Raw genomic sequence first — 7,500 nt, forward strand, 5'->3', positions numbered from 1 at the left:
CGGTCTCGCGACCGTATTTAGTCTTAGGTGGAGTTTACCACCCGCTTTGGGCTGCATTCCCAAACAACCCGACTCCGAGAAGACCCGAAGCGGCCAAGGCAAGCGCCCCTATGGGCCTAACACCCGCCGTGGGACGAGGCCTCGATCAGAAGGACACCGGCGCTCGCCGTCAGCCGCACTGGGACTTCCGTACGTCACAACTCGGCGCGCTCGAAAAGCGCGCAGATTCGACGCTGGACTCTTCCCGGTTCACTCGCCGTTACTCAGGGAATCCCTGTTGGTTTCTTTTCCTCCGCTTAATAATATGCTTAAATTCAGCGGGTGCTCTCGCCTGAACTCAGGTCGTATGTGTCAAGCGGGCCGCTTCTTACACGGCCCGCTGGCATCGCAAGTCGTCGCCGCCGGCGCCGACCGAGCGCGTACCGTCGCCGCCTTGGCCCACGGTCGGTCTTGATCTCGTGACCGGACCGACCGACCTGGACCCGCCCCTCGAACGTAGTTGAACACGTCGAGGGGCCGGCGGTGTACGGGACACGCGGTCGCGCCGAGAAAGCTCGGCGACCGCTTCAACTTGGGGCGACGCCCGGCCGTCTTCGCAGAGGCCAGGCGACGACCCTCGGGTGAGGACGAACGCGACCCTGAGGCAGACGCGGTCCCGGGATTGACCCGAAACCGCAATTCGCGTTCAGAAGGTCGACGTTCAATGTGTTCTGCAATTCACATTACTTCTCGCACTTGGCTGCGTCCTTCATCGACTCGCGAGCCGAGTGATCCACCGTTAAGAGTCGTCCTCGACGTTTCGCCCGGCGCCGAAGCGCGCGGACGTCACACTGTGGGATCGACCACAAAACCACCACCGACAACAACTGCACAAAAACACCAACAAACGGCGCCGAGCGACCGCCGGGCTGGGCCGGCGGCACATCGAGCGCGGTGCCTAGAAGCCACCATCGCACTCGGCTGCCTTGCTATGCCAACGTGTTACGCGTGTCGCACGGGGCGGAACCCCGATTGACGGCCGCCCTCTCGGCGGCACCCAAAGACAATTAAGTGCGCGGTCGGCCGGGGCCTACCACCACCTTCGGTAATGATCCTTCCGCAGGTTCACCTACGGAAAACTTGTTACGACTTTTACTTCCTCTAAATGATCAAGTTTGATCGTCTTCTCGACACGCCGACGCGGCCGTTGCCAGCCGCGACGGGGCCGATCCAAGGATCTCACTAAACCATTCAATCGGTAGTAGCGACGGGCGGTGTGTACAAAGGGCAGGGACGTAATCAACGCAAGTTGATGACTTGCGCTTACTGGGAATTCCTCGTTCAAGGGAAACAATTGCAAGTCCCTATCCCAATCACGAATGAGGTTCAACGGGTTACCCGGACCTTTCGGCCTAGGTTAGACACTCGCTGCTTCACTCAGTGTAGCGCGCGTGCGGCCCCGGACATCTAAGGGCATCACAGACCTGTTATTGCTCAATCTCGTGTGGCTAAACGCCACTAGTCCCTCTAAGAAGTTAGACGCCGACCGAGAAGGTCGCGTAACTATTTAGCATGCCAGAGTCTCGTTCGTTATCGGAATTAACCAGACAAATCGCTCCACCAACTAAGAACGGCCATGCACCACCACCCACAGAATCAAGAAAGAGCTCTCAATCTGTCAATCCTACCTGTGTCCGGGCCGGCTGAGTTTCCCCGTGTTGAGTCAAATTAAGCCGCAGGCTCCACTCCTGGTGGTGCCCTTCCGTCAATTCCTTTAAGTTTCAGCTTTGCAACCATACTTCCCCCGGAACCCAAAGACTTTGGTTTCCCGGAAGCTGCAGGAAAGGTCGTCATGGTAACGCCTCCCGATCGCTAGTTGGCATCGTTTATAGTCAGAACTAGGACGGTATCTGATCGTCTTCGAACCTCTGACTTTCGCTCTTGATTAAAGAAAACATTCTTGGCGAATGCTTTCGCAGTAGTTCGTCTTCCGCCGATCCAAGAATTTCACCTCTAACGGCAGAGTACGGACGCCCCCGTCTGTCCCTCTTAATCATTACCTCGTGCTCCGAAAACCAACAAAATAGAACCGAGGTCCTATTCCATTATTCCATGCAACACTATGCAGGCGAACAGCCTGCTTTGAACACTCTAATTTTTTCAAAGTAAACTTATCGGCCACCGCCGACACTCAGTCAAGAGCACCGACGGAGAACCGAAGGTGAGGCGAACGCAACCAGTGACACGCCTTGCGACGGACCGGCGGCGCTCGCCCAAAATCCAACTACGAGCTTTTCAACCGCAACAACTTTAGCATACACTGTTGGAGCTGGAATTACCGCGGCTGCTGGCACCAGACTTGCCCTCCAATGGATACTCGTTAAGAGTTTTAGGATATACTCATTCCAATTACAGGGCCTCGTTAGAGTCCTGTATTGTTATTTTTCGTCACTACCTCCCCGTGTCGGGAATGGGTAATTTGCGCGCCTGCTGCCTTCCTTGGATGTGGTAGCCGTTTCTCAGGCTCCCTCTCCGGAATCGAACCCTGATTCCCCGTTACCCGTTATCACAAAGGTAGGCACGTAGCGTACCTTCGACAGTTGATAGGGCAGACACTTGAATGATACGTCGTCGGTGCAGAGACCGTACGATCCGCGTGGTTATCCAGAGTCATCAAACGTCACAGGACGAACCCGGTCGGTTTTGATCTGATAAAAGCGCGCCTCCCGAAGTCGGCGCTTAATGCATGTATTAGCTCTAGAATTACCACAGTTATCCACTTTGCTTACGAGACCAAATAAACCAAGACTGATTTAATGAGCCATTCGCAGTTTCGCTTTACGAGAACTCGTACTTGCACCTGCATGGCTTAATCTTTGAGACAAGCATATCACTACTGGCAGGATCAACCAGATAGCTGCGACAGCTGCGCTCGGCCCTTGCTGGGCCGCCCGGCGCGTGCTCGTCGCATTCGTTTAAGACCGAGGCGATCGCCTGCGGCCGTACTCAGCTTCGACAGTCGCTGGCCGCGACGTCCACGCTCTCGCCGGCAGTGCCAGGCGGAGCGATTTGCGTTTTTTCTTTGCTCGCCCTCTCTCGGGCTCGATCCATTCAGTTTCGCACAAACAAGAGCTCTGCCGGCCGCCTGCAGCGGTGCCTAAAACCCGGGCATAACAATGCGACCGTTCTGCTAGGCCGACAAGCGCTCAAGCCAGACGCTCGATCGAACGCCCCCTACATATTAGTCGAGACAACGGCTCGCTCATTAGCATCGCGTTTGTACTTTAACTTTTTTTGGCTCGGCTTCTTTCGACGCCGATGCCGGCGACGCAGCACTCTCTCGCCCGCCAGCCACCGAGAAAAGGGTGCGCTCCGACCGGCCCCGCACCGCTCTTTCTTGGCTCATTCGAAATTACTGTCTTTCGCTCTGACATGCCTTACCTAGGGTTAGGTTAGTATGCTTGCACGTTTGTACTTTAACTTTTTTCGGCTCGGCTTCTTTCGACGCCGATGCCGGCGACGCAGCACTCTCTCGCCCGCCAGCCACCGAGAAAAGGGTGCGCTCCGACCGGCCCCGCACCGCTCTTTCTTGGCTCATTCGAGTTTACTGTCTTTCGCTCTGACATGCCTTACCTAGGGTTAGGTTAGTATGCTTGCACGTTTGTACTTTAACTTTTTTCGGCTCGGCTTCTTTCGACGCCGATGCCGGCGACGCAGCACTCTCTCGCCCGCCAGCCACCGAGAAAAGGGTGCGCTCCGACCGGCCCCGCACCGCTCTTTCTTGGCTCATTCGAAATTACTGTCTTTCGCTCTGAAATGCCTTACCTAGGGTTAGGTTAGTATGCTTGCACGTTTGTACTTTAACTTTTTTCGGCTCGGCTTCTTTCGACGCCGATGCCGGCGACGCAGCACTCTCTCGCCCGCCAGCCACCGAGAAAAGGGTGCGCTCCGACCGGCCCCGCACCGCTCTTTCTTGGCTCATTCGAGTTTACTGTCTTTCGCTCTGACATGCCTTACCTAGGGTTAGGTTAGTATGCTTGCACGTTTGTACTTTAACTTTTTTCGGCTCGGCTTCTTTCGACGCCGATGCCGGCGACGCAGCACTCTCTCGCCCGCCAGCCACCGAGAAAAGGGTGCGCTCCGACCGGCCCCGCACCGCTCTTTCTTGGCTCATTCGAAATTACTGTCTTTCGCTCTGACATGCCTTACCTAGGGTTAGGTTAGTATGCTTGCACGTTTGTACTTTAACTTTTTTCGGCTCGGCTTCTTTCGACGCCGATGCCGGCGACGCAGCACTCTCTCGCCCGCCAGCCACCGAGAAAAGGGTGCGCTCCGACCGGCCCCGCACCGCTCTTTCTTGGCTCATTCGAGTTTACTGTCTTTCGCTCTGACATGCCTTACCTAGGGTTAGGTTAGTATGCTTGCACGTTTGTACTTTAACTTTTTTCGGCTCGGCTTCTTTCGACGCCGATGCCGGCGACGCAGCACTCTCTCGCCCGCCAGCCACCGAGAAAAGGGTGCGCTCCGACCGGCCCCGCACCGCTCTTTCTTGGCTCATTCGAAATTACTGTCTTTCGCTCTGACATGCCTTACCTAGGGTTAGGTTAGTATGCTTGCACGTTTGTACTTTAACTTTTTTCGGCTCGGCTTCTTTCGACGCCGATGCCGGCGACGCAGCACTCTCTCGCCCGCCAGCCACCGAGAAAAGGGTGCGCTCCGACCGGCCCCGCACCGATCTTTCTTGGCTCATTCGAAATTACTGTCTTTCGCTCTGACATGCCTTACCTAGGGTTAGGTTAGTATGCTTGCACGTTTGTACTTTAACTTTTTTCGGCTCGGCTTCTTTCGACGCCGATGCCGGCGACGCAGCACACTCTCGCCCGCCAGCCACCGAGAAAAGGGTGCGCTCCGACCGGCCCCGCACCGCTCTTTCTTGGCTCATTCGAGTTTACTGTCTTTCGCTCTGACATGCCTTACCTAGGGTTAGGTTAGTATGCTTGCACGTTTGTACTTTAACTTTTTTCGGCTCGGCTTCTTTCGACGCCGATGCCGGCGACGCAGCACTCTCTCGCCCGCCAGCCACCGAGAAAAGGGTGCGCTCCGACCGGCCCCGCACCGCTCTTTCTTGGCTCATTCGAAATTACTGTCTTTCGCTCTGACATGCCTTACCTAGGGTTAGGTTAGTATGCTTGCACGTTTGTACTTTAACTTTTTTCGGCTCGGCTTCTTTCGACGCCGATGCCGGCGACGCAGCACTCTCTCGCCCGCCAGCCACCGAGAAAAGGGTGCGCTCCGACCGGCCCCGCACCGCTCTTTCTTGGCTCATTCGAGTTTACTGTCTTTCGCTCTGACATGCCTTACCTAGGGTTAGGTTAGTATGCTTGCACGTTTGTACTTTAACTTTTTTCGGCTCGGCTTCTTTCGACGCCGATGCTGGCGACGCAGCACTCTCTCGCCCGCCAGCCACCGAGAAAAGGGTGCGCTCCGACCGGCCCCGCACCGCTCTTTCATGGCTCATTCGAGTTTACTGTCTTTCGCTCTAACATACCTTACCTAGGGTTAGGTTAGTATGCTTGCACGTTTGTACTTTAACTTTTTTCGGCTCGGCTTCTTTCGACGCCGATGCCGGCGACGCAGCACTCTCTCGCCCGCCAGCCACCGAGAAAAGGGTGCGCTCCGACCGGCCCCGCACCGCTCTTTCTTGGCTCATTCGAGTTTACTGTCTTTCGCTCTGACATGCCTTACCTAGGGTTAGGTTAGTATGCTTGCACGTTTGTACTTTAACTTTTTTCGGCTCGGCTTCTTTCGACGCCGATGCCGGCGACGCAGCACTCTCTCGCCCGCCAGCCACCGAGAAAAGGGTGCGCTCCGACCGGCCCCGCACCGCTCTTTCTTGGCTCATTCGAAATTACTGTCTTTCGCTCTGACATGCCTTACCTAGGGTTAGGTTAGTATGCTTGCACGTTTGTACTTTAACTTTTTTCGGCTCGGCTTCTTTCGACGCCGATGCCGGCGACGCAGCACTCTCTCGCCCGCCAGCCACCGAGAAAAGGGTGCGCTCCGACCGGCCCCGCACCGCTCTTTCTTGGCTCATTCGAGTTTACTGTCTTTCGCTCTGACATGCCTTACCTAGGGTTAGGTTAGTATGCTTGCACGTTTGTACTTTAACTTTTTTCGGCTCGGCTTCTTTCGACGCCGATGCCGGCGACGCAGCACTCTCTCGCCCGCCAGCCACCGAGAAAAGGGTGCGCTCCGACCGGCCCCGCACCGCTCTTTCTTGGCTCATTCGAAATTACTGTCTTTCGCTCTGACATGCCTTACCTAGGGTTAGGTTAGTATGCTTGCACGTTTGTACTTTAACTTTTTTCGGCTCGGCTTCTTTCGACGTCGATGCCGGCGACGCAGCACTCTCTCGCCCGCCAGCCACCGAGAAAAGGGTGCGCTCCGACCGGCCCCGCACCGCTCTTTCTTGGCTCATTCGAGTTTACTGTCTTTCGCTCTGACATGCCTTACCTAGGGTTAGGTTAGTATGCTTGCACGTTTGTACTTTAACTTTTTTCGGCTCGGCTTCTTTCGACGCCGATGCCGGCGACGCAGCACTCTCTCGCCCGCCAGCCACCGAGAAAAGGGTGCGCTCCGACCGGCCCCGCACCGCTCTTTCTTGGCTCATTCGAAATTACTGTCTTTCGCTCTGACATGCCTTACCTAGGGTTAGGTTAGTATGCTTGCACGTTTGTACTTTAACTTTTTTCGGCTCGGCTTCTTTCGACGCCGATGCCGGCGACGCAGCACTCTCTCGCCCGCCAGCCACCGAGAAAAGGGTGCGCTCCGACCGGCCCCGCACCGCTCTTTCTTGGCTCATTCGAAATTACTGTCTTTCGCTCTGACATGCCTTACCTAGGGTTAGGTTAGTATGCTTGCACGTTTGTACTTTAACTTTTTTCGGCTCGGCTTCTTTCGACGCCGATGCCGGCGACGCAGCACTCTCTCGCCCGCCAGCCACCGAGAAAAGGGTGCGCTCCGACCGGCCCCGCACCGCTCTTTCTTGGCTCATTCGAGTTTACTGTCTTTCGCTCTGACATGCCTTACCTAGGGTTAGGTTAGTATGCTTGCACGTTTGTACTTTAACTTTTTTCGGCTCGGCTTCTTTCGACGCCGATGCCGGCGACGCAGCACTCTCTCGCCCGCCAGCCACCGAGAAAAGGGTGCGCTCCGACCGGCCCCGCACCGCTCTTTCTTGGCTCATTCGAAATTACTGTCTTTCGCTCTGACATGCCTTACCTAGGGTTAGGTTAGTATGCTTGCACGTTTGTACTTTAACTTTTTTCGGCTCGGCTTCTTTCGACGCCGATGCCGGCGACGCAGCACTCTCTCGCCCGCCAGCCACCGAGAAAAGGGTGCGCTCCGACCGGCCCCGCACCGCTCTTTCTTGGCTCATTCGAAATTACTGTCTTTCGCTCTGACATGCCTTACCTAGGGTTAGGTTAGTATGCTTGCACGTTTGTACTTTAACTTTTTTCG

At 55.8% G+C, this 7,500-nt stretch overlaps 2 non-coding genes across 2 annotated transcripts; both read right to left on the bottom strand.

Annotated features, from left to right (window-relative positions):
- Positions 1-633: 633 nt before the first annotated feature.
- LOC144419067 (5.8S ribosomal RNA) lies at positions 634-787 on the bottom strand. The gene has a single exon (XR_013473825.1). It is a non-coding gene; the product is annotated as a 5.8S ribosomal RNA (ribosomal RNA).
- A 298-nt stretch (positions 788-1,085) lies between these two features.
- LOC144419074 (small subunit ribosomal RNA) lies at positions 1,086-2,895 on the bottom strand. The gene has a single exon (XR_013473832.1). It is a non-coding gene; the product is annotated as a small subunit ribosomal RNA (ribosomal RNA).
- Positions 2,896-7,500: the final 4,605 nt, after the last annotated feature.

The sequence above is a fragment of the Styela clava genome, unplaced genomic scaffold, assembly GCF_964204865.1.
Source record: "Styela clava unplaced genomic scaffold, kaStyClav1.hap1.2 HAP1_SCAFFOLD_81, whole genome shotgun sequence".
In the NCBI taxonomy this organism is placed as follows: Eukaryota; Metazoa; Chordata; class Ascidiacea; order Stolidobranchia; family Styelidae; genus Styela; species Styela clava.